Raw genomic sequence first — 27,902 nt, 5'->3', positions numbered from 1 at the left:
ATAAATATAGGAACAATTAAAAAAACCCCCAAAAACCCACTAAAAACTTGTTAACACTCTGCATTTTTTACATTTTATAACACAGCTCCTTTACCATTTGAAACAGAATCTGGACTGTGGATCAATTCTAAGGAAAGAGAACATAAGAATAAAGCCAAAAGAGAAATTTCAGAAACAGGTACTGTTACTGTACCATTTTACACTTAAGGACTGTGATGTCTATCTCCCTTCTACTGTATTAATGAAAATACAATGCATTTAACTAAAATACTTTTCTATTAAGTCTGTAAAAGACTCAATGCAGTTACAGTATAGGAAGCTCAATAGCTGCAACTACTTTCCCAAGAGGATGCTCTGCAAAACAGAAGAGCTAACAACCGAACCCAGATCCCCAAAGAATTTTTACTTCCTGCAGGTCCAGACTGAATTCAGATGCCAGTGGCTGAGAGATTAAAGAGCTTCATTTCTTGCTGCCAACACCCACAGCTCTTCCATCGTGACAAGGAACATACTGTCCTTGGCCATACCAACATCACTCACCTCACCTAAGCAACAGGCATCTTAATGGGGCTTTCTCCCTTCAAGAAGTATAATCAAGACATTTCTTAGCACGTTTTATCCCATAAATCAGTCAGTCCAGAATCCTTATCCAAGTTCATTGTCAGATACACAATTCACACGGCACAAAAGTAAGGCTGCTAGACATGAAGGTTAACTTTAACCTGAGACAGCCACAGCCTTCCTAGGCTCTGTCTGTAGCCAGCTGAATCCAACATCTACACCACTTAATCCACCAGCTATTGCAGTTGGCCCCTGAGGTGCAGGGGAGGCTCCCCGTCATGTTGCCCGAGGCTGCTTCTGCTCTGCCTAAGCCAGTTGTCACACAGTATCCTAACATTTCACTCTCATGGTCTCTTCTCAGCCCCCATGGTGATCTTAAGGCACGATCATTATTTTGTGAGAGTACTGTTCTGAATTTCAGGTTTACAGTTTCCGAAATGATGCAAGAGCTGTGTTGCAACCCAACAGAAGAACAGTACTTTATAGAGGTAAACTAGGAGCAGGTGCCTCACACCCTGGCATGAGGGTAGCTGGGGTGCTGGATAGTGCAAAACCTGCCAGCATGGAGAGCGAGGTGAGGTATGCAGACAAACCTGGCACAGTGCTGTCCATATGGGGAGCAGCCCATGGAGTGAGTTATCTCTACCAACTCACTCCAGAAGCAAACCCAGAAGTAAAGTAACATGCACTATAAAAAAGTGGGGGATCAGGACGAGGGAGCAAACCGGAGAGTGAAATGTGCATGAATCTGATGGGAAATGGGCTGGGCTGCAGGACAGTCCAAGACAGCAGCCAGTTGAATACTTTAGGCTTACCTTCTCAGCCTTTGACCTTGAAGGCAAGAGACAGACTTCCTCTAATGTGGTCCTACTGAAGTTACTATCTCCTGCTATAGCTGAGACATGACCACCTCAGACATATCCTTTTTTTACTTCTTTTTTTTCTAATGACACAAAAATCCTGTCAGAATGAAAGAGAATTTATGTGAATCCATGCAGGCTAGCTGCACGATTTCCCCTTTGCAGCATCACAGCATCTTGCAGGCTGAGACATTACAGAAGAGCAGAAGCCAAACTCAGCAAAGCAACACTAGTGTGTTCAGCACACACTGCTGAATAATTACTCCACTGCACATCTCCTTCCAAGAGGAAACCTGTTCCTCAGCAAGAGGTAGTAGAATCTGACTTTACAGAATAATTCAGGCTGCAAAGGATAGTCCAGCTTTCTGCTCCAAGCAGGATCACCTCTCAGCTCAGAAAAGGTTGCTCAGGGCTTTATACAGTTGGGTCTTAAAAACCAACAAGGACGGAAACTGTTCAACTCTCTTGGCAAACTGTTCCACTGCTGGACTACCTGTTGTTACAGGGCCACTGGAACCAGCAGTACAGTTATTTCACATTTCCAAAAGCATTGCAGAAGGAAAACAACAATTTATAACCAATTGCTTACTGCATAACTGATGCACCACACAAGTTCATCATTCAGTTTCACACCTTCACCTGTCTATTTACACTCAGAAGAATAGAACAAAGACATTAACTGTGTACCTGGGAGTTAGCAAATAACTATGGATCAAATTTTTTATCTTAAGGCCAAAACAAAAGCTCTTCAACTAGTATGGTCTCCAGGATGAGAACAAGTATGATATTTAACCTGAAATATCTGCCATTTTGCTGCAACAGTGCATGTTAGAAATCTTTGACCGTGGTACCACAAAACTGTTGCAAGATAACAGGTTGCTATGTGGAGAAGATACTTCCCTAGTAAAATTGATAGATGGAGCAAATATATAAATATACACAGTAGGATTACGAAAGCTGAAACTTTAATTCACAGAAAAATATTCTGATCAGTTTAAGCAGTTTTACTGCTTAAAACATTAAATTCAGGGAAGATTCATACATAAAGCAAACAGTGTTCAGATTTGTGATGCAGTAATTACGATGCAATTCATCAGTTTACAGTGCTGTATGTAAATATTAAGAAAATCAAAACTATCAAAGAAGAGCCAGGACTGAAGTAAAAGAAATATTTGAAGTTCAAAAGCACTAAGACAAAACAACACACTACAGACTAACAAGAAGAACTTCCGCTACAAATAGGGAGTTTATCAGTTGAGAAAAACTAAGAAGAAGGAAGACCTCGGTGTCAGGCAATGCAGTCACAAAAAGGGCAGATACTGTGTTGTTAGGTTGTACCAGCCAATGGGCTCGTCACTACAAAAAGCAGCAATAAGACTGAGTCAGAACACTGGCTACAAGTTAAACATTGCCAACCTCAGTCTATAACAAGTGTAGAGAAAAGCTTATGAGGACAACAGAGAGTCAGCCTCCCCAGAGCAGACAAAAAATTGTTAAGCTCAGCAAAGTGAAGGCTGAGATGAGTTACAATTTGCTCTCAGAAATACATGACAAGGGCTAAATGCCAGAAAGGTGAAAAAAGCACTAACATAAGTGGATGTTAACAAAATAAGTAACCTAACTGGAATAATAGCAACCAAGAAAGCTAGTTTAGCCAAGGAAAAACTTGGTTTCCATATAAAAGGAGCATTATGTCACTGTTAAGACAACTCAACAACTCAGGAAACCCCATCCAGCCCTATGCTTCTATGCACCCATCAGCAAAGCATCTAAAATTTCTTACAAAATTATACCTCTTAACAGAAGTGGCCTATAAGGCGGCTCAAGTTCTCTTCTCTTTTCGTTGTCCAAGGTGAAGGCAGAACAAACTTGAGGTTCACTTCTATGACTGTCAGTTCAGATGAGAAGTTACAAAGCATTTTACTTACCCTGGCTTTTGGAGAGTTTCTCAATGAGGACAGAGACATCTGACATTATGTGGGGCTCAGGGTTAAATGTGATATGCAATAGTTTTTGGCAAAGTCATTTACTATTTTAAATCATTTTTATTTTGGTAAATTCAGTGCAGGCACACAAAGTTCCAAACTGGTATCCTTTATAACTTCAACTGTATTTATTTGGTATAGTTATTTTTTCTTTTTCCATTCAAAAAGCAGGGCACATACTGTGAAAGCTCCCACACACCACGAAAGCTACTCAAAAAGCAAGTCACAGCCAGCCACAGTCACAAGATCAAGGGCTGATGCAATGGACCTGCTACATTATAACCCTGTAATATACTATACCACCATTCACCTTCAGGACATTTTATATAAATACGTAAACCTGGTAAGACATTATTCGTTTCACTTAAAATGAAGAAATAAAAATGGCAGAGATGATAAAGGAATTTAAAAATCCTATTTACAATACTATGACAAAAAAATGACTAGTTCTGTGGCCACAGGCAAATCCCTTTCATCTCTGTGGCTTAGCTCACACACCTGTAAAATAGAGACACAATGCGACCTAGTAAGTACATTGAGTTTCTCTGCCGGCAAGTTATATTCATACCTTGCTCACTAACATCAGGAAGTCACACCTATTTTGCAGAGCAATACTGGAAACCACGCATTCTAGAGTGACGTGTTTTAAAATCAGTCCGTCAGTGAAATTTTTAGAAAAATACTGCAACTTCTGCAGAGAAGGCAAGTCTTACCTACCTATCTCCCAGCAAGTTCTGACCTCCTGCAGGTGCCCTCCTGCTCTGCACCCCATTCTAAAAGCAACTCTGGTTCTTCAACTACATTTCTAGAGTCTGCCTGTAAGTTCTCTTTGACACAATCACATTTTTTAGTTGCATTCCAATTCTGTTGTGCATTGGTACCTGATTAAGAACCACTAGAGTGCTAGCTTTAGCCGTAACAACTAAACTGAACACCAGTAGTACATGCCCAGGTAGCAAGCCCAGAGAGTCCAAGGTCACTTGCATATGAAAGACTTTAACTGGGCACCAACTCAAGATCCTCTTTTTCACCCTACATTGTACAGTTTTTAAATTACATTGTCCTGTAATAGCAGTAAAACCACAGCAGAGCGTGGTAATGCGCTACTGCAGACCACACCAAAGCACCAGCTTTTTGGCATGTTCTGCCTCTGGCCTTCTGCATTAAGAAATGATGATGATGGAAAAAAAGATTCTTCAAAGACTGCAGCATGTTTTTGCTTAATTAAAACCATATAGAAATTGTTTTGCAATCGACTGATGATGGCAGTTCAAGCCTTAGTGCTTGCTGCCGGATTTTAAAGCCATTCACTGTAAGGAAATGATATATAGTGAGATTTTTTCCTCCCCAATTGCTTGTACTTGCAACCAGGGCTACCACACAAACTGAAGAGAACATCAGTTCTCAATTAATTCTGCCATGCCATTATTCCTAAATACTGCAGAAAGTGAAGCACGACATCATTTCCTGTGGAGAAACCTAAAAGTGTGATATAAAACAAACATAAAAATGATAGGGGGTTTCCTGTTGAAAATCCCTCACTTTCTCCTCTTCTTTCCCTTCTTCCCTCTTTCTCACTTACTGGACAGCAGCTAAATCACTCCAGGGAGGAACAAAACGAATACTTTTCCATTGCAATTAAATGTGGTGTCAATATCTCTGAAGGGTACCAGCAACCCATGACACCAGGTGTGATTTTGTCCGTTAGTTAAACAGAGAAAAAACAGCTACTTTGCCCAGAGGTTAGCTTTGATCTGGGCACAGTCCAACAGACATGCTCTTCTGATGGGAGTTAAACCAATCCAAGCTACTGCCTCCCATTGCTCGTACTCGCTTTTCCCCTCCTCCTTCAGCAAAACTGCACATGTTGGTGCTACTGCCTCCCATTGCTCGTACTCGCTTTTCCCCTCCTCCTTCAGCAAAACTGCACATGTTGGTACAACCTAAACTTAAAAAAAAAAAAAAAAAAAAAAGAAAGAAAAAAAAAGAAAAAAGAATACTTGGATAGAAAAAAAGAGCAAAACAGAACAGTATGCAAAAGGTACAACGTAAACCAAAGCACTTTGACAGAACCAAGCTGGGGAATGACTACATTTGCTGTTTATGCTGGCAAATTTGAAGAGCAGAAACCTCTGCAGCGGACAAGCAGCTGAGGATGAACCACATGACAGTAGAGCTGCAAATAAATACTCATTCAAAGCAAGTAGTCAGACCCAATGCAGCTCAGAAGACATCTCCTGTAAACATTTTAAAGGCTCCAGTTTCCAACAATCAGCCTACAAACCCAGGCGGCACATTCTTTTTCTAGGTCAAGATAGTTATGACCCCTGCTACAAACCTGAAGCAGACCGAAGGTAGAATACACCGTGTGTCCCGCTGTGCTCTGTCTGATCTTCTCCTTTGCCTTGGGGCAAATAAAATGCAGCATTCTTTAAACTCATTTGTAAACTATGTATGATTTCCCAAAGTCTTCCCTTATATTCCCCATTTTGAAACACCAGTCTTCAGGATTTGAAAGAACATCAACTCTCTTCATTCTGAGCAAATTATTATTGTGATCAATGTGGCAACTCTTTCTGCAGTACTAACTTACACAAGATGCTATCACCATCATATCAAAATATGCTTTATAGAAAAAAAGGAAACTTGCCTTGTCTTGATCTGACTTCCCCAGAATTATTTCAGATTTGCTTGCATTATGTATGCAACCTGTACTTTCACAACATTAAAGTTTCAGCTATTTTCAGCTCTCAGCTGGGAAGAAGTAAAACACACATCTGTGACTGTATCTAGATCACTGGCTGCAGCAGTGCTTTACCATTCCTAATGCTAAGCTGTGTTCCTGAACGAGTCACAACTTCTTGTTGGGCAGAAACACAGTCACAATTTAAATTGCTCTGCACCTGATTTTCACATAAAGAAAATCATAGTACACGCCAATACCTCCCCAGGTTGAACAGACATGGAGCCAGAACCCACAGCATGCCCCGACATTAGGTCTGTTCCTCAACATTGTCACATACACACCTCCACAAGCCAGCGTAGCTAAGGAGTGCTGTCATGCAAAATGGGAAGCGAGGAAAAGATTACGAAATACAGTCCCAAGGTCAAATTGGTTTGCATGAGCAAATCATGTATTTCACATTCTATTTTAAATATTAAGGAAAAGCCCTAGTTTGCTATTAATTACAAGCATGATCAATCCAACCATTTATTATGTGCTTATGCAGAAGAGCTGAGGTGTATGAAGAACACCCAGAACCACGGTGAACCAACTTGAACAGTTTTGTAATATTGTTGACAATAAATGAATGGTGTCCAGTACCTAAAATTCACAGTCCCTTCTTTCATTTATTATATTAGTGTCACAGTAAAACACATTTTTCTTAGCTACTGAATGCCCACACGCCTCTCTCTTTTTTATCACAGGAGGCTATGCTTTCAGGTGAATATTCCATTGTAAAACTAAGCATCCAAGTAGTAATGGGTGGAAATTATCTTCATGCAGTATAACCAAATGATAATTTTCTGAGGTGTTCAGTTTTATCAAATCCCTGAGATGTTGACATTAAGATGGGTTTTCCTTTTAGGGTAATCCATTGCACTGACCTTGTCATGCAGATGTATTTTATGGACCCCCAAATGCAACTTGAGAGCTGATGCAAATTGGAACATTGGGCACTCCAGCCATGAAATGTGCGGCACAATGTGAGGGGGTTGGACTAGATGACCTTTAAAGGTCCCTTCCAAAGCAAACTATTCTATGATTCTATGAAATCTAGGCTGCATTATTAATTTTTGCATATAAACAGTCACATGGTTACTGTGAAGACATTGTTTTCTTGGGTCCCAGTAATATGAATCACAGAGGAATGGGGAAAAAAAGTGCAAGTTGTAGGAAGGTTGGGAAAGATGTCATACTTTCAAACAACAACAAAAAAAAAAGCGCTGCAAAATATTGCACTCTCCATCAGCTACCACAGCCCTCCCAAATGCCTATTTGCTACCTCCCTTCTTCCTCTTAGAAGCCTTTTAGAAGTTTGCAAACATTTTTAGTATAGTTAGGGTTAGCAGCAAGTAAGCACTGTGCTAGGAAGCAAATACTCTTCCCATTTATCCTGGATGTTTTGCTCATTACAGGAAGGGGTATCAAATCTTCAGACAAATTGAGTCAAATTACTAGTGAGTTCTTGTCTGCTACTTACAACAAATATAACATCAGCTAAGCAGATCTTCACTGATAAGTGTTCTGCCCTCCATTTCCATCTTTCTGCTGAATTTTACATAAAATCAGTATTTAAAGACACTCCCAGTTTTTGAAGAGACAATAGTTACATGTGCCAAATTGTTTCTAGCCCTCAATAAAATCTTACCAGTGGCCCCTGGTAACATTTTTTGATTTTCCATGAAATGAAAGGCTGTGGGGATGTTTACATATCTGAAATATAAATACCACTAACAAGCACAGAAAAGAACGTTCAGTTCTTCTTGAGCTATTACCCCCATGCACTGAAATGACATGGCACCTTCAAAAGGATCCTGTGAGAGAGCTCTTCTTCAAGGGGAAAAACTGAACACACCAACTGCCCCATGCAAACTGCCACCACCTCCACCTCCCTCTCTGGGGCACAGAGCAGCTGGCAGAAACCGGGCTTTCATGGCAGAAGGGGAGGAGAAGAGGGCTGGATGGCAGGAGCCAGGAGAACTGTTGCTGCCTTGGCCTCCCACCCGCAGGCATCTCTGCCCTTCACAATCCAGCCTGCCCCACTGGCAGCAAAGCCCTGTCTTACTCTGCCCACTCAGGCCCACAGGAGCTGACTGCTGGGCAGCATTTGCAGTTTCACTACGGAGGAGCCCTCAGATAACTGATTCAGTCTCTCTCAGACCATACCAGTTAAAAGGGCAATAATACTCGTGTGCATTCAATTGCAAAAGATGCTGGTAAAAGGGAGGCAACAATAACGGATGTAATTTCACCATATAGCAATGTGACAAATTAAGGTTGTGGCATGGGGGACAATCCTGACTATTTCACTCTGATCCCTCCAGCCATGGCTTTGTCGAGCTCACCAAAATAAGCCTCTTGAGCACCTCTTGCAATGGTAGTGGCAGTTTTGCTCCAGAGACCACAGGTCTGGATTCTTGGAGCATGGATTAAACGCTGTCAAACACAATACCCTTCAATTCAACTCTGCTTTCTTACTTTAATCTATAACATTGCCCACACCCTTAAGTGGCTACTTCCATTCACCATGTATTTTAGTGAAAGTGCTATAGATAAACTGATTGTATAAACTGTTTGTGAACATTCAGTAAAGATGGCAAAGCCCTGTAGGGTGTCTCATAGCATGCTCTATAAGACACTACATCACTTCAAGATGAACTTAGGATTAAAACGTCATTTAACTTGCTTCTGCCCAGTAGCAAGCAATACCTAGTGTTGGGAAAAAGCAAATTACATGACAGTATGAATGCTTACTCACACTATGCTATAAATTCTAAAATTGGACAATCTGCAAACATAAGCACTCTCAACTTACTTTCTGATGTAAGATCACAAGCGATTTCTCTGAAATTCATAAATTTGAGATCAAACTTGTCCCAGTTCCCTTCTATTCCCCAGGTGAACTGCAGATTTCATAGGAGGGCACCCAAGAAGAATCCCCTCTAATTCCCCATTAGTCTTTCTTTCCAAAGTCCATTTCTGGTCTAGTTTGCAAGTCTGCCTCACTACATATGTACTGGCAAAAGAGTAGTCACTTTTCCATGCAACTCTGCTGTGTAAAATCACCGTCCTGTAGAAGTATCCGAGTTTTTAATATCATGTTCTCACCAATGAGTCTACAAAGCTATGGGACAATAATTAGAAATCTTTCTTATATAGGCAAAACCACAAAGGCCACATTCTTCCTATTACTCACTACCTCCTCTTTACCAAAATACAATTGAAAGTCATCCACTTATCTCAGGAACAGAGGATAATTTAATGAACTTTTCCCAGGCACCCACATTTGAGAGAGAGTTTATAACAGAAAGACCTCATTCTAGCCAGCTCAGCTTCATGTATTTTTATGTCGTGTATTCACAGCCACAATATTAATATTTAGTGATAGTAATACTCAGGATGCAGTCCTTTTCATACAAATCCTTCATATAAATGTACAGAGCTCAAGAGAGCTCTTTTTGCAAGCTTTCCTGAAACAACAGAAGATGCTGTCAGCATGGTATTATTTTTTTCACATCCTTCTATGTGCATTAAAAGAATCAACATTTTACCGTGTTGGTCCATATGTCCTCAGGGGAAGCCCGCCCAGTTGCCCAACAGAAATAACATTGATGCCAGGGAAAAAAATAAATCTTTTGCTTTAAAGTCAGACCATTAGTGTCTATTTCTGATATGAGACAGAAGAAATCTTTTAAAGCAGCTTGTATTTCAGGAATCTGGGGCTTAAAATACACTTACTGATCACACACGGGAACCCTGATGAAGTTACTGGCTTTTTAGTGCAATCTAGAACATTGCAATGCTGTTGTCTTTTTTTTTTTAAATCAGATTTGCTGCCAAAATAACCTGCAGAAGTGAACATGCTCTGTTATTCACTTCTGCCTGTAGCAGCCCTGCCATCTGGCACTAGCAAGTATTTATCTAAAAAGTAAATCTGAATTAAGGATCATGAACCCACTTCTTTTAAACTGTGTTTCACCTGAACACAGAAGGTCAATTCACAGTCATGTGAAATATCATACCTACCAATTCACTACTATTTATTTAAGCCCACACAGCAGACCCAGAGGTACTCTGCTGCTTTAAAAGATGAAGCATCAAACTGAAACGAAAACTGAGCTAATCCCAGATTTCTGCGTCCCTATAAAATACAAGGAGAATTCAGCACAGAAATAACGTGCCATCATAATCCAGGCCATAATCTCATTTAACCAGAGCAAAATGAACTATACTCATCCTTACGCTGGCTCCAAGTCCAGAGCACGGCAGGGGGACTATAGTCATGATGGACTACTCAAGTGGGAACTCAGACTCTGAAGGCAAATGAAAGGACCATCATTGCTATATTCACAGTACAGGCTGCACCCTTCACTCTTTATTTAAACTAACACATGCTCAAGAATACACAAAGGTTTCAACAGACGAAAATTGAGACTGTGACTTTTTCTGTGTGATACAAAACCTCACGCAATGCAATGAAGTGGGAGCCCCTCTAATAGTTTGGGCCTTCCAGGGCAAACAGGACATGTTCACTGCCTCCCTCTGTGTCCCCCTGCTTGAAGTGCTCCAGGGATTAAGTGAAGAGCTTTTCAGGACACAGTATAAACGAAGATTTAACAGTTCTTTCCCCTGCCTCTTTAAAACCAGGCAACAAATCTAATCCAAACAAGACTTATTCAGAAAACAGGAAAAGGGACAAAGCAGATGCCCTGTAGATATACATACACAAATAAAAGACTCCCAAAACAACTCATGTAAAAATGGTCATTTCTAAAAATTAGGCAAATAAAAAGATGAGTTCTCCAACAAACAAGATGGTTCAGTACTGCAAACAGTGCTATTCATACTGCTCACATGCAAGGATTTTATTCCAGTGTAACTCATTTCCAGGGGCTTATTTCTAACACGCAAAAAAAGAAACAAAACCTTGTAAAAAACCCAACTCAAACTTTTTCCCTCCCTCCTTTTCAAATTTAGATTTGAAAACAGAAATGCTGTGCTGTTCTGTGACACAAGGATGTACCACACAAACACCAACATACTGCTGCTTTTTGATATACTGCAGAGTCCTCTTTCAGAAAGTCTAATGTCAAACAGCAAATCACCATAGAAAATATAGCAACCATTTTTTGTGGGGGCAGGGGTGGGAGGAATCTTTATTCAGTGCATGGACCATCTTCTACAGTGTGTAAAACTCAGCATCTGAGACAGCAGTGCTCCAGTTTGGGTTGATCATTAGGTAAAACAGTAACATGATCAACAACTCACCCATATTAAACATGATTCACATAAATTCATTTCAATAACAAGACTGGATTTCCCCTAAGTTCTTTACCAGCAATTTAGCAAGGCTAGCTACAAATCATTGCTGACATAGCTTTTGTGTAAAGTAAGAGAGTGCTTCCTCCCACTGAAGGCCTCAGAGCTTCAAGAATTTTGGAGAAATGCTTTAATTTCACATGGTCCTCATTTCTCCACTTACTACCCACAGCAACAGCTGTGTTTCCTGCAGAGTCACTTCCCCCTGCCACAGCAGGGAGAGGTAGAACAGCATGCACAAGGATGATGCCACTGCCCACTTCGAAACTTCTGCTCAAGGGCTGAGGAAGCAGAATACGTACGAGATCAGAGCTAATCCAGCAGCACTGTTTCCGAAGTGCCAGGAAGGCAGGTGAAGGGCTCAGAATAACACAGGTCATGGCCATAAAGAAACCCACAGAAAACAGCAGCAGGTTTTACAAAGGAAGAAACAAGTAAAAGGACAGCTGAACACCCCACCTGTCCTTCGCAACACAAATGGCACAGGAGCAAAAGGGAAGAGCTTTGCAGCTTTGCACCATTTAAGGCTTGCCTAGGTGGAAAACCTAACAAGGGGAGAGAATCCTTAAATAGGTTACAGTAGAGCAGCTGAAGTGAGAATGAAAAAAGGGGGCTTAAACTTCAGCAGGAAGTACGCAAAAGCTTCAGTGAGGGCAGAGATAACAAAACATGGCTCTACAGTAATGTAGAGACAAGAAAACCAGCCATGCAAGCACCGATGAAGTCCTGTAGGTTAGGAACAGGAGGGGAGAACAGTGAGCTGGATCTTCTGCTTGGGTTCACTGACGGTAACAAACCTTTACTACAGAAAAGAAAGGCCAAGGAGATCATGAACTCTCACACTTCAAGTCCTGCCAAAAGTACAGGTGAAATGGTCCCAACAGCTTCTGCCATTTGTTGCCTTTACGACCTAATGCAAAGCCAACTTGAAGCAACAAAAACTAACTTTCAGGGTGCTTAGAGGGCAGACTTTGAGAAGCCCTATTATACTTACTACAAAATCCCTGCATAGAAGGATTAAACACAGCTGCTTCCTTTGCACTTAACACAGAGTTATGATCACTTCCCTGCACAAATCTCTCCTACCTTGGATATTTACGCTTTAGTAGTGACTTGTTAATATACCTAAAAGAAGGCATGTAATTACCAAGATAGGATCACAACAAAGGCCACTAAAATTGCTGTAGCTCTTCCCAGAAGCTTTCCAACTCAATAAAGCAAACTGTCTAGCCATCTTGTGAGGCTGGGCTTTTTGTTCTTTTTAAGCTGATGCTCTTTTTCACTTAGTGGCATTCCAGCAGCAGACAGAGGGACGTAGCGGGCAGCACGAGAATGAGACGAATCAGAGGGAGTTCTCTCTGGTGGTCAGCACTTGCGCAAAGAGTTTACGGACAAATAGGATGGAGAGGCTGTCTTCAGGGTTGTGTTGACTCAGAGGCTGTCATCCTGTTTTTTAGATGTTAAGCATGTTCTTTAAATTTCTTTTAAAAATGGTAATTCTTTATCTGTGCCCACAATGCATTAATAAATAAATTATGTAAACTCAATTGAAGATAATTGAGTTTTATCATAATAAATTATCTGTTCTGGTTTGACATAATACAGAATCTGTACTCTAAATGCATACATACTTAAAGGCAAACTTGAAGGCAAACACAATTCTGGCACGCTATCTCAGAAAACAGTAATTCAGATACAAACCGGTGGAAAAATTAAGACTGTAAAGACTGTTTTATTTGGACTTGCTTGGATTTGGGAGGGGAATGAAAGACTGCCATGTGCTAGAACTTTGTTAGTGAGCTGTCCTAAAACCAACCATAACATTGTTTAAACTAGCTTGCATTTATAATGTTGTAACATGAGAAATATTTTATAACAGAAACATAAATCATTAAAATTAGTCACCAAAATTTTGCTCTGGGAGATGGGCATCCATGAGTGACTGTTTTAAAAGCTTCTCTCACACTATAGTTTTCTAAGTTGGATGCCACAAGAAGTGTATACTACAAATGCACTAGCAAACCTTACTTTCCATTTTAGTAAGAAACCTAATCTTTTTTAAAAGAGGAAGTAACACCAAATCTAGTTAATTCACAGCAATGAAAACACTGTGCATCAGTGAATGCTACAAATTAGCAAATAGAAGAAGAACCTGAAGTATGTTGTCATTTTTAAATGACCTTATTACAGCACCATATTTCTTTGAGAGGAGAAGGCAGTGGTAATTTTTATGTAAATTCTACAAGAAAATGAGTGGTAATTTCAAGTAGCTGAAAGTAAGCTAGTAAATGACCAGGTTTTGAAAATATACTCCTTCTCTCATTCTGGAAATAATACACAGAAGTGACCAGGCTCCCTTGTTACTAAGAACAGCTGCACTTTAAAAAGACACTGCCTTGCAAATCCAAAATAAATGGGGGGGAGGGAGATGGAGAAAAAAAAGGAAAGAAAAGGAAAAAGAAATTAAGATAAATGCATTATTGCAGTTCTTGTGAGGAGTACAGCAAAGGTCAAGATTCAGTGGATTCCACATAATTAGCAATACCAGTCTAGACTACATTAAAATTACAGCACGAGAGTGAATAAAACAGCAGTAAAGCCACTACAAAAAAAAATGTTTTACCCACTCTGCATATGTCAACACTAACTAGGATATGTCCTACTTTTTGCATATAACCAATTGTCAGAACAGGACATACATATACACACTGGCTTTTAGTGGCAAAAAATGAAAACCACTCCAATATCTGGAAGTATCATTTAAAGTATTTGAAGAAACTGTTTACATCCAGGCACTGCACAGATCACAGCATGCACACGCTCCTGGCCTGAATGCTGAAGGCAAAACAACACTGTGATTCTAAAGGTAAACAATTATTTTGCTATTTCTAATGCCACTGGTTTTTATTCTATTAACACAGCAATTCAGAAGTCAGTAAATTTATTTTTAAGCAAGAACTACAGAACTGCAGCGCTCTCCAAAGAACCAAGGGCTGCTTAAAAACTGGTTGTTTTCCTTGCCCTACCATCTAGCAGCACTGTTTCTTCGAAAGAGGTCTTCTGTCTTTAACATGGCTGCCATGCCTTACATAACATCAATGAATGAGAATATAGTTATTTTGTTTCCTAGGTCATGCACTGCTCATTAGCCATATGATTCTCCACATTGCACTGCAAACAGTCAAGACAAAGGTTTGCAGTAACGCAGCTCCAAAGATCAGCATCCTCTGAGAATAAGCAGCAGCAGAGACTCAGCCTTCACAAGCTCTAAATTCCCTTTCCTATCCTTCTCTAGTAAATAACAGGCATTCTTACCTTAAGAAAACAATAATATAACGGCACTCAGTAGAGCCTCCTCTGTTTCATCTGTGCTCGTAAAAAAAAATCTTGGCGCAACTGTCTGCTGCAGCAGGTAATCAATAATATAACCTGCTTCTTCTGTTGCCAGAGCTGCTCCATCTGAACGCTAGCTAACGTGAACACTGTCAGTGTGAGTCATACCAGTGACTCAGAGCAGATGCAGAGCTGCAGGAGGAGTTTAACTTTCAGGGCTTCCTCTCGCTCGCTCGCTCCTGCTCTCTTGCACAGGCACACACACACTCGCCGCCCGTGCATGTCTCTGTGTGCCTGCAGACTGCCCCAGCTTTTTCCTTTAGCAGCAAGTTTGATTTCATCCTCTACATAATCTTGTTTATTTGTTTTTTTCCTGGATGCCAATTCTGTTTCTTCCCTGTAAACATATTTATCTTGAATGCAAAAGCTTGCTCTGCAAGCCAGGTCAATACTGTGGTATGCCAGGTGGTGTGCTACTACAAGCTATCTGTGGGCTCACACCTCTCATCAAGACTAAGGGAGGAACTCAAATACCCCAGGAAAGATTCTGAAACAAAAGTACTGAGTTAGGGCAATATCCATTTATTCATGACAAGTTTATAGCAAAGTGCCTCTAATTTCATTAAATACTCTGGGGAGGACAAATTTGCTCTCAAATGCTGTGAGATAAAAGAACTGTAGGAAGGACTATGAGATGCACGTGAGCAGAAATCCTACATGCCTGACATCAGTTTAGCAGGGAGAACTGCCTATGGGAAAAGAGTATAGCTGCATTATAGACAGTAGCAGTGTATTTGGGTTTAGGGTTGAATTCTGGCAGCCTCCCCCACAGCTATTCATCTCACTAGGCACTGATTGCCACAGTCAAAGCAATTTGATCACCTGTTTATTTCCCAGGACTGCCAGACACCCCACCACATACAACCGAGAACAGGCATCATGAAGCCAAAGTTAGGAACTTAATGCTAGACAGTGTTGATATGCACTGCTGTACTGATTACACTTTATTTCTGAAAGGCACATTATACTAAGCAGTTGCAGTGTTGAGCAAATCCAGCCTTCAAAGAGGCAGATGAAGCCGCCTACTACTGACCCAGCAGGTCAACCACATGGAAACAGATTATGGTGGGATGAATCAAGAGAGTATTGTCAAAAGAAGCTGCTGGCCCAAGGAACAATGCCATTAAAGTGTGTAGACCTGCTTAACAGCAGATAGTTTGGGAAAAAGGCACTTGGTTTATGTCAAAGCATTTACAGCAGAACATCTTTCCTCATACTTAGCAAATGTCCAGCTGGCTATTGCCCAGATAAACAGATTTGTGTTGAGATTTCTCAGGGAAAACCTAATATCAAAGCATGACTTTCATGGTTCTGTGGTTTTTGTCTTTGCAAAGCCCAATCAATTGAAAGGTACGCCCACCCATCCAATCCAAGTATGTGCATGGCACTGTTCAGTACTGTATCTGGTTGTTATTAAAGCCACTGAACAAACTTCATGCTATTGATGGTGAATGTTTACTCTTTCCATGTATCTGAAAGCAGCCGAGAACACTGGCTTGGCAGGGATCAAGACATGAGAGGGAATCAAGCTGAGCAAAACAATCCTTCAAGCATGGCCGTGGAGATAACATAAACAAGGGGGATAAAGAATAGCTGGTGCCTATGAAGATACACTGAACTAAACTTTCCCCTAAAAACACTAGTATTCTATCACTTGGAAAATCTTCCATTGAATCCCATCCTTTCCCCAATTTACTAATGATTTTCGTGTCTTAAATGGCTGAATAGGCAAAAGAATGCTAAAATCCACAGCATCCTGGGGGACGGATGGGGGACGGGGGACACAACAACAGCAGCAACAAAAAAACAAACCAAGACCCCTGAGATTTTAAACAGGAAAACTAATAGCAAGGCCATGGTCCAAATGGCATCTATGACACAGGCAGAGAAGATGACAAAACTGAAGACAAAACTGGAAGGTACTTCAAATGTCTGGGGCTTTTGGGGTTTTTTGGGGGGATGGTGGTGTTTTTTGTTTGTCTGGTTTTAAATGTATGGTGTACAACTGTGTATCTATGTTCCATTTTGTGCTGCTGTCCACCTGAATGAAACATGACTCAAAGAAAAGAGCTCTTAAAGGCCTCAAAGAGATAAAACACACCAAGAGCAAGCATGAACTGTGTAAAATACTTGCCTCAGCTGCAAATGACCTCATCTACAAATCAGAAGTGATCTAGCTGCTGTAGGCAGCAGTTCTGTGTTGCCTAATTTATCAGTCTCCTTAGCTGGACCTTCTGCACTAGAAAGGGTTTGGATCATGGGTCTAAAAGTGAGAAAACCTGAAGCTTCTTACCCCAGCAGAGGTAAAACCCAAAAAACTTACACTGATGTGGATGAAATCTTGAACAGGAATTTAGAACAGCTTGCTAAACTACACACTGCTGCAAGAGATTTTGCATTAAAAGGCAGTATAGACTATTATATACTTTAAGGACTAGAAATAATAGTTTTTCCTTTTTCTCCTTTAGGAAACAAGCAAGCAAAGGCTTTTTTATGGTACCTATTCAACATGGTACCCCAGAACATGCTATGCTAAAGAATACTGTTCCTCCTCATCATCTCCCCATCCCTGGGAATTTGTTTGGGATCTTTTTTCCAAAGTCATAATTATGCCAGCGATGGTGGAAATGGTTTCCCACAGCCTCTTCTAGGTTGTCAGATTCCATATAAACCTGCTTTCTCATGAAAGCTCAGTCTACAGTCATATTGTCCTTACTGAGAACACCAACCTCTATCCTGTTCTCAAGCCCTTTTTCTTCTCAGCTATACTGTCCCACGGGGGGAAGAAAAAAAAAAAAAAGCATCCATCTTCTTCAAGGACAGAGCTGGCTCCCAGTGCAATATCGTAACAGAAGCAGATTGAGGACCACCACCAGTACCCACCCTGATGCCTCCCCTCCTCACCCTCCTAGCCTTCCAGTCATCCTTCCATCAGCTGCAGCCTAATGTTTTGTAGCCTTGTTTTTCTGAGCCTTGTGGAAAGGTGGGAGTTCAGAGATACTAATTTTTGAGGAGCACTGACACACATTTTCAAGAAAAAACACAGAGCTCATTTTCTGAACAGGCTCACACTCCCTTTATCGTTGTTACGGGCATTACAGTACTTTCCAAAGGTCCTCACCAGTGAGCAGCCACACATGGAGGTGAGCACTATGCACACACACAGCAGAAGAGACTCACTGCAGAAGGAGCACATATTTTAAAAAGACACACAGGAAAAAGTTGAGAAGAGAAATATTTTTTGCATCATCTTACAAAGCACAGCTAACTGACTTGACCAAGGTTGTTCCACATGTCCACAGCAAAGCCAAATGCAGAAACTAGATTTCAGTCTCTTGCTCACTAGACTATCATACTTCCCTTTTGGTGCATCTCAGTGGTATATTCATTTCTTCCAGCTAATTACCTTTCATGGGTATTTTGATATGCTATGACAAAAGCACTATTTGCTTCTCAGGAAAATTAGAACTCCTGCTGGGAAAAACATCAGCACCAGAACCTTAATCCTGCGCAGACAATGAACAGAGAAAGCCACACATGAAAGCAGAGCTTTAGTGATTGCGTATGGGAGGAAAGAGGAGGACGCACTTATTCATCACATTTATCTCAAGGCTTCTGAAGATAAATAACAGGACACACTATAGCAGTTGAACTTTTTACCGTCACTACATCATCCACCAATGTCTCGCTAGCACCTTGCACCGATCTCTACAAAAGCAGTTAGCAAAGCAACCCGCAAGAGGCTGTGGGAAACTGTTTCCACTACACCACACAAGTACATCTCTTCACTGAGATCACCTCCTCAAGTTACTGCTATAGCTATGACCCAAGCAAAACATATTTTTTATTTCTCTTGTAACAATCCAAAGCTACATATCCTGCACTAGAAAGAGACTATGAAGTGACAAGGTGTCTGTAACATACTGCATGCAGATCTTGGAGGGAAGTGCTTCTGCGCATCTAGTGAAAATGCACAAGACAGCCTAAATGCCCATTTCCTCTTTATGGTCTGTTCTCAGCAGATGAAACAAGAGATTCCGAGAGACTAAGATCAGAGAAATCAGCCAAAACAAGGCAAGAAAAATATCTCTCATAGCAACAAAGATGTACTGACCAGACGAGAGACTAGTTTACAGACACTGCTGTGGCTCCTGCGTAAATGGATATCAACACGTTTGCTGTATGCAAAGGCTTGCTTGGATGAGAAGGACTCCCCAGACTGCACTTGATGTCAGCATAGTGTTAGCTGACCTTCTGGCAGCTGGCCTGCTCATATCTATCCACTTCTGTTCTCTTTTTCTCTTTAATGCCAACATCTGCCCATGTTTTGCATTGACAGAAAAGGTCAGCAAGACCCTCATGATACATTAAACCTGATAATCAAGTGATGCACCACTTGCAATTACTGTGTGCCTGATGTCATTCCCCTTGTATTCAAAGCTCCGCTTTTTCCTAAAAAACTATACAGTGCAAGTGCAGAAGCATCTGTAATCTCAAATCTTATGTACATGCCACAGAGATCACTTTGGATAACAGAGAAAGCGTGTCAGAAAACACCCAGTCTCTCCAGGCTTCCAAGAATATTAAAAATTGTTCTATCAACATAGACACAAATTTCTGATTCCAAACAATCTTTTCCTCTACAATGCACAACTACCTCTCTGTTTCAAACCAGCATGCCCCATTTTCTGCACTCATACAATAATTTCAATTGAATATTGATCTATGAATCCTAACAAAAGAGACACCCAAACCCAGGCGTAAACTCATTTTGAGGCAAGCATATGTTAGTGCATGACTTAAACGTCATGGTTCCTTGCATTGTCTAACAAAATGCTACACTCTGGTGTGAATTGTCTATAGCCATTCATTTTGCTTATTCAATACACTCTATACATTTTCTGAGTGAAGTTTTTCCTGTTGTCTTCACAATGCAGGACTTGCAAATCTCATGCTGGTCTTTGTGACCTATGACAGTAGGTTCTTCAAATGCCTCAGAAAGAACAATTGTCAATGCTGGAGAAAGTTGATGCAAAGACTTACGGTTTTCTCAGTACCATCTGCTGCACTGGATAAACTAAATCAAAACCAGGTAAAACTGAATGTAAAGCTAGACAATTTTGATAACTATTCTGCAGCATTTCTTATAAAATTTACTCCTCCTCATCTGCATGAAGAAAGAGCAGCTGTAACACAAGATTTCTGTGTTGCACAACAGATGTCTAATGCTTCTTCTTGTCTTCTCAACTTATCTGTACTCCTTTGCAAGTTAACTGACCCTATTTTTATCAGGGAAATCATCTTCTGATATGTTCCTCATCAGTAAGGTCATGAAAAGGAACAGCCTATGTAGACATGTTTAAGGGCCTCATTCTCTTATTCCTATTCTTGGCATTCTTTGCCATGCAAAAAAAGTCCTGTTGTTAGTATAGTGTAATACAGCACTTCACAAAAAGCTAAGAGGGTCCCCAAATGTATGTTGACCAGTAACAGATCTAATAAAAAGAAAAGCCATGGTTAAAGCATTTTTCTTCTTTTTCTCTCAAAATTCTTTATTTCTTCTTTCAAAATAAATTATGTAACAATCCAATCAGAGTTATCTGCAAGTTCACAAATTTTAAGTCTCTATGTGTGAATCCAACCTTTATTTGTGGTGCACTGTAAATTATCCCCCACACTAATGCCACGAAATAGCAACAGGACCATTCAAATATTAAGGTACTGTACACGTTGGATTGTGTATCAGAATCCAGACCAGTGGGAGCCTGAGGTGGAAAAGCTTATTAACAGTGTTGATAATGGAAGTGTTTCTTTCATGATTAATCTAAATTTTGACATTCAGAACTTAATAGACTTGAGATCATTTGGGATTTTTCCTAAAATTGGGCCATGGAAAAAGCTCACAAAAAAGAAGCACCTCAGTGTTTTTAATGTGGTTTCAAAAAATCTTAGTATCAAAGGCTCCATGTTCTAAGAACAGTAAACTACAAACCAGCAAACGTACACAGATAATGAGAGAAGGCAAAAAATACAAAAAATAAGACTAGGTTCAGCATCTCCTTATTAAATAAATGATCTTCTCTTACTTCAGGTACATAAAAATACAGACTGCCGCAGACAGACCCCTGTCCGCCATTTGTTGGCACTTCCACCAGTTATGACGTCTTTTTCCACGTATCTATTGAAAGATCAGTTGGTGTATCAGAGCTGTGAGTGGTTGCTTTGTCTTTTTTTAATCAGCTTAATTTCTTTATGTATAATCCAGAAGTATGCACTGATATATTGCTATATACATTTCTAGATTATTTTCACCTCCTAGTACGGCAAAAGGTCTCATTGCATGGGATGTCTTGGGGACTAAAGAGAGACCAGAGATTATAGATGTTTGGATCATATATTGTTTTGGGGAAAGACTTTGAGTCCTTGAATGTAACGGGAATTAGACTGGGCAGATAATAACTGAAGACATTGCATCATTTGATTACCAGGTTTAATGCATTATTAGAGTCTCACCGACCTTCTCTAACAATGTTTGTGTGTCTGTATTAAGGAAGCATGATTAGTATTAAGGAATTATGATTAAATGGAAAACATTGGTAATTGTGCTACTTAAGGTAATTTTTTGACATCTATATCTTATGATTCTACAAAGCCTTCATCCACTCAGTTTCCCATCAAATGTATGGCATACATTCACTCAGTTGTTGAACAGATCCATCTAAGTCACCAAACAATTCCAGCTATGCAGGAAAGTGATGTGCACAGCTCCACATACAGCCTCCTGTTTATAGTTCTGTTTCACCAGCCTAAACTGGTAAAATTACTGGCATCATCCTTCTATATTATAGAGGCAGTAAAACATATATTTTCTATTACCCTGCCCCCACTCTACTTCCACCTTCTTCTAATTCTGCCTGTGATGTACTTCAGCTGTCTGGAACTGATGGCTACTCCTGCACTTGCCTGATGAGGCTCGCAGTGGTCACAGACCACAGGTCCTGCTGCCCTGCACCACTGGGAGGGAGCTGCAGCTGCTTCTTCCAGCCCCGCCTGGGCCACAGACCCAAGGTTTCCTTGACATGGAGATTAGTTTGGTGAAAAGCACAGGTCTGCTGGCATGCGTTTTGCACCTGAGACAGAGTCAGGATAAAGAAAAAGCATGCACCCAGAGATCTGGGAAACAAGAAGTCATGTTATCCTCATTACCTATTCTCCAGCTCATCTCACAGTTTTTAACTCAACACAGAGGAAGGTAAGGTTTCCCTCCCCTCAGATCATTGGTTTTGGGGGGGCATGGGACTGAGTCGTTCTGTTTTGTTGTTTTGGGTTTTCTTCAAATGGAAGAATGAAGCAGATAGAGTCTGAGGCTCAGAGGCATAAGTTTCTAGGGCCCACCTCACTAAGTTTGTAATGATTTTATCCATTACTTGCCTGACATTACCCAAAGAGTCTTGCGAACTGAATCTTAAGCTCTGATTAGTGCACTAAATATTGGACAAGCTTTCTTTCAAGGTATTATTAAGTAAATTTGGGATAATGCTTAGTTTTGGAAGGAAGATATCCATTTATCCAAATATCCAAATCTTGTGAGGTGATTCTAATCAATACAGAACTGTTTAAAGAACTATTTAATAAATGACAGTCACATTCCCAGAAAGGCATGCTCCAAAATACATTTGCTTTTGCAAGTTGAAGATTTCAGACACTCACGAAATAATTTTAGAGATAAAGAAGACATACTGAAAAGAGCTGGCTATAAATACAAAATCACCCATACAAGCATAAGTCAGCAAGAGCCATAAAGACAGGTAGCGTAAAAACACTTTATCAATCGCTGTAGTTCAAAATAGCATTAATTCTCTGTTAAATTCTTGTGGGAAAAAACAATTCTATTAACCCTCCATGAAAGGGCTTCTGAAATAGAATACAGTATATTCATCTTTGCTGATTATATTAAGATTGATCGGAGACACCAAGCTGAGCAAAGAGAAAGAAGACAGAGCCTTTATCCATGTCAGTTCTTCAACACAATCCAAGTAAGAAATTCTCTAATACAAAGAATAGTCATTTGTAGCTTCAGAACCATCCACGTTGCTTGAGAACCACTGGACTATCTCCAGCTTGGTTAACTACTGCACAGTACTGGTTCAGCGAGGAAATCACAAGTAAGGACAAATACCAGCACCAAGCTGGAGTTGCCTTGAGCCAGGCACAGCAGAGTATGGAAACTACATGATCCACACCCATCACTATGGAAGGACTCTTAAAATACACAGGCTGTAATTCAGTGTAACAGCTGTAGCTAAGATGGAAAAGGAAACACACATTAAAATTAAAGGAAGACAAGTAAAAGCTATCCTCATATTAAACCAGTTTCAAAAGTATGGGTGTCTTTCTTTTTACAGCTGATCTAAAAAGGGGTAATATGCAAGCAGCACCTGTTAGGCAGTGTTTCTAAATAGCCTGCCTTTTTTAGGAATTCATGTGACAGGCTGAAACCACACAAATACTGGCCAAACACTATTTCAAAAGGACCTGATGCTTTGTCAGCTTCATATAAATGAGCTTAAAGTTTATTTTTATAGACTATAATTTAGATAGCAGCTAATCAGTACAAGCCTTTTCTTGTACGAAAATGGTGCACATTTCTTCTACCCACTCTTCCCCCCACACCAGTTCTTCCTCCCAAAAAATAATTGGCTGCAGGTTCAAAAAATATCATTGAGACCTGCCTGAGCCTTTTTACAAATAGTAACAAACTTTGCATGAAATTGCTAGCAATTATAGCTTATATAAGAGAATGAGAAGGAAATAATTCCTTTAACCTGCATAAAAAGTTTTCCACACAGGAAAGCAACGCATTTCTGGTATCTTACTTGTGGTCTTTTGGGTTGTTAGTTTTTAAGAGAAGCCTTTTCAGCTTTATTATGCCAATTTTCCATATCACTATGGGCTAAAAACCTGTACTTTAGGTACTAAAAAGAGGAAATATGTAGTCTGTAGAGTTAAGCTTTTCATTGAAAAAATCTCCCGTTAAGGAAAAAAGGAAAAGTGGGAACTTCAAAAATTGCATTAAAGAAACAATCTATTGATTCCTCCTACAGATGCAGCCTGCTAACCAGGAATAAAGGATTATTTAAGAACATAAATTAAAAAGTCGTGGCTTAAAATTCTGTAATGCCTCTGATCTCTTTAATAGGTTGAAAATTACTACAATCCATGCATACCTCTTATATGCAATGCGGATGCTGAAGAGACTACATTAACAAGAATGTCCAGGAGAGTCAGAAAATGCACTGAATTCTCTACTTTCTCAGAAACAAGACAGGCTGAGTGCGATTCAGAACACCCAAGCTAAGCAGGAGCTAAGTTGCTAACTTAGGTGTCAGGAATCACCTCTCTGAAGGCACTCACTTCCCTCTAAAACCACAGAGGGGATGAAGTCTGCTGGTGCTAATATGCCCCAGTCAGGCCTACCAACAAATAAAAAAATCCACAGAAGATATACAGAAATGCTGCAGCGGCTTAAGTGCTAAAGTTAAATAGGGAGACTATCCAGTAAAAGCAGAGCTCAAAATAGAACACATATGGGAAGAATTCGGCTGTGAGGTATGAGATGTTTTCAGAAGATGACAGACAGAAACAGAGGAAATGTCAGAGCTGCGGAGTCAAGACTTTCAACAAGGCAAAAATCGATGTGACCATAAAGAGGATACGAGTTCCAGTTAATATACCAACCTGAGAGCAGTTGCTAGCATATGGTCTTGAAAGGAGAGAAGTTAATGGCACTGTTGTGGCTTGCTAATGGGGCAAGCTGGTTTAGAGTGCAGGAAATGGAGAAGTGATGGCAAAACTGCATGGCAAGTCATCTTAGGGGAAAGCGTGGCAGGGCAAGTTAAATAGCACAGTTAACTGTATGATGGAGAAAGATCCAAGGAGGCGGATTCAGGAGAGGAGTGATTCAGGCAGAGACACAGGCACACATTTGTAAGCTGCAAGAGTGAGCTGCCTGCCTGACAGGCTGCTCAGAAGCAAACACAAGAAAATGAGATGTCTGGGGAAGCTGTGACAGTAAAGGGAGAGAGAGGAGAAAAAAGGACTTGGGAAGAGATCATCAGGAAAGCTTTATAAAAGTATTATTTGGCAGGAAGAACAATGTCAAGTCTCTGGAAAAAGACCCCAAACTTTTTTCAGCTCTGTTTCCCCTGTTTTGAATTTAGGCAGAAGAGTTTTACGGCTGTTAAGACTTAGCTGTACTTACCTGCACTCATTCACAGCGGTAAGGCTTCTTCCACTGACACAGGTGTCTGAAGAGCCATGCAGACCTTTGCAGGTTTCAGTCTGGAAAAACATCCTAACCACATCTTGACCAATGGCATTTTCCGATGTGAACCTATCACTTCCTGAAAGTTCAAGTCTGACTGGCAGGAACCCAAGGAAGACACTAAACCATACAACTCTTATCAGAGGCTTCAAAAGTCATTCCCTGAATCAAGCCTTCCTTGTTCAGTGGACTAACCATTTACCATCATGGAAAAACTTCTTCCATCAAAGCAAGTGCTACTTAATATGAAGTATTTAAGGTTTGCTTAGCCTCTTTAATGCAATAAAGGCAATAATAATGAATAAAGGGAAAGCAATACCATGCAAGTTCCCACCACTTCAGGGACCGCAGATCAGAAACTCCTGGCCTGCCATTAAGCAATGCTCAAAGGTTTGGCGACTGAAGCTGCAATACAGAGCTATACAAATCCGCCATGATCACTAAGCATGCTGTAGCTCAGATACACAAAACACATGACATGCTGAGCTTGGATGCTCTTTTGGGCCACCAGTCCCTGAAACTCCTGGGGTTTTAGCTCATGACAGAAATACTCATTTATAGTCACTACAGCTTTCTCCAAGTGTCGCATTGCTGATTGGCTCTAGAGCCATTTTTCAGAATTGTGTGGCACTGACAGAAAAGCTGACAAGAAGAAAAATACCAGTAGCTCCAGAAAAACTGCTGTGCAGAGCCTCCACAGGATATTTTACTGCACAGGCTGCAGGCCTGCAAAGGTACCATGGCAGGTTTGGCCTCTAAGACTGCAGAAGCCACACATCCACAGAAAAAGAAAAAAAGGTATGGCAAAGTTTAAGCCTCCTATGATACTCTATTATCAACACCCTGGAATTTATAACACAGCTGCCTGAAGCAGTTGCCTTTTATTGTCCTCTTCAAGTCCACACACTGCTTTTTGTACTATAAGGAGGATCTACCAAGTACAGGCTCTTCTTGAGGAGATGGATGACAAATACAGGAGGCAGGGATAACTAACAGGACTGCTTCTTTACATCTTGGAAGTTTCGGGGGCCGCTCATCCTCCTTCTTCCTCAGAAATGTCTTACTCATCAGTTTTCTGACAGTACAAAAAGCAGTACAAGAAGGTGGGGAAAAGGCAGATAGACAGAGAGCAGTATTATGGTATTCCAGCCTCAGCCTAGTTTCTAAAAACTGAAGGCAGTAACAGCTGAAGTACAAGACAAAGCTGGTTTAGATGCAGCATTGTGGAGAATAAAGCACCAGTCAGAATGAAAAACTGTCTTTAGCTCACATAACACTCAACACCCCAATTTGTGTACCAAAGCAGACCAGCCCTACATTTTCAAAATAGCCTAAAATTAATCCCAGCAAGACATGAGCCACTGGTTAGCATCCTCAGCATTCAATCTGGGAGAGCACTGAGAGCAGCTGGTGCAGAGCAAGACATCTCTAAACTAATCTCTAAACTGCCATCAAGTCCCAGAGTGCTCCTACCATCATCTGCAAGCACAAAAAAGAGAGAATTCAGGAAATGACTGTTACTCCTTTTTCTCTCCCCTCAATCTCTCAAGCCTGAGAGCTAACAACCCTAATAAGAAAGAAAAAAAAAAAAAAAAAGACAAAAACATTTTTCAGATAAGTAGTTAAACTGGTATGTCTTATTTTAGACTGAGATTATACAGTTAAACATCCAAAAAGTAGTCAATCTCCTGGAAAATTTTTATCACATTGCCAGTTTGAACAAACAAAATATAATCTATTTTTGCAGCACACAGACTGACATATGGGTGCTAAAGAAGGGTGAGACTTGTACCCTTGGGGCTGATTAAAGGTAATGTCTCACTCATGCATACAGGCACCACTACCAAGCACTTACCTTTATTTGCAGGTGAAAACACAAAATCAATCAGCTAATTTGTTAGTCATTTTGCTCTATTTTGCCAAGTCTATCTGCTTTGTCACCCTTCAAATGATTAAAACAGAGCTGCCACAAAATCATTCAGAGTTAATTACCTATTTGAAAAACATGCCTATAAGCAGGTGTAATTTTTAAAAGGAAAGGCAGGAATGGTTTCCTCCAGGCATTCTTTTAAGCAATGTAAAATTTGTGCCAAAGAAGTAACTCTTGTATTTACAAGAAATCCTTCAATGTATTTCTTGAAGAAATGTCACTTAGAACATGAAGCTACACAAACTACAAAACTTGAATACCTTTAGATTAAGTTCAGCAACTACAGTGAATACATTGACAGTACAGAGGTACAGACCTGTTCATCTTACTGCACAGGTCCATATTCATCCACATCTGGCTTAATGCTGCACTGGGGGACTGGAGATCAAACCAAGGAAAGGTATGTTTCCAAAGAAAATTAAGGCAGAAAAACACCTTAGGATGAAACTACTGGGAGAAGCATTACATTGACAAGACATACCCTCGGTCATTGCATTGTCTCAAGGCTGGGGCAGGGTCGTAAGTTTTAAAGCAGCTGTGGACCTATATAGCATATTAAGAATTATAAACTGTGTGATATTCAATGCTTTCCTTAAATGCCCAAACGCTAACATTGTAAGACTAGGCAAAAGTCTCAGGTCTGACTTCGAAAACTAAGTAACCATCACTGCAAATCTCTGCTCTTTCACGATTTAGCAGGTGGAAGTTTGAAGACATGAACCACAAAAGTTCAAGTGCTGGAACTCAATTAGAAGGACGTCCACCTTAGGATTATTGAAAACCTCATCAATGTTTACACCTAGCT

General features: G+C 40.4%; 1 protein-coding gene across 22 annotated transcripts in view; it reads right to left on the bottom strand.

Annotated features, from left to right (window-relative positions):
* Positions 1-27,902, bottom strand: part of INPP4A (inositol polyphosphate-4-phosphatase type I A) — a 128,836-nt gene that overhangs the window by 79,134 nt on the left and 21,800 nt on the right. For 3 of the 22 annotated variants that reach the window (XM_029998719.2, XM_029998715.2, XM_041119467.1), the window contains exon 1: positions 14,766-14,981. The exons of 4 other annotated variants lie outside the window; for them this stretch is intronic. The gene's annotated coding sequence lies outside the window, so the exon portion shown is untranslated. Of the gene's footprint in view, positions 1-14,765; positions 14,985-27,902 lie in introns of those variants that run through there. 15 more of the 22 variants (XM_029998728.2, XM_029998723.2, XM_029998724.2 and 12 more) reach the window with 13 other exon arrangements.

Source organism: Aquila chrysaetos, chromosome 23 (genome assembly GCF_900496995.4).
Source record: "Aquila chrysaetos chrysaetos chromosome 23, bAquChr1.4, whole genome shotgun sequence".
NCBI lineage: Eukaryota > Metazoa > Chordata > Aves > Accipitriformes > Accipitridae > Aquila > Aquila chrysaetos.
This window is presented reverse-complemented; position numbering and strand designations above follow the sequence as displayed.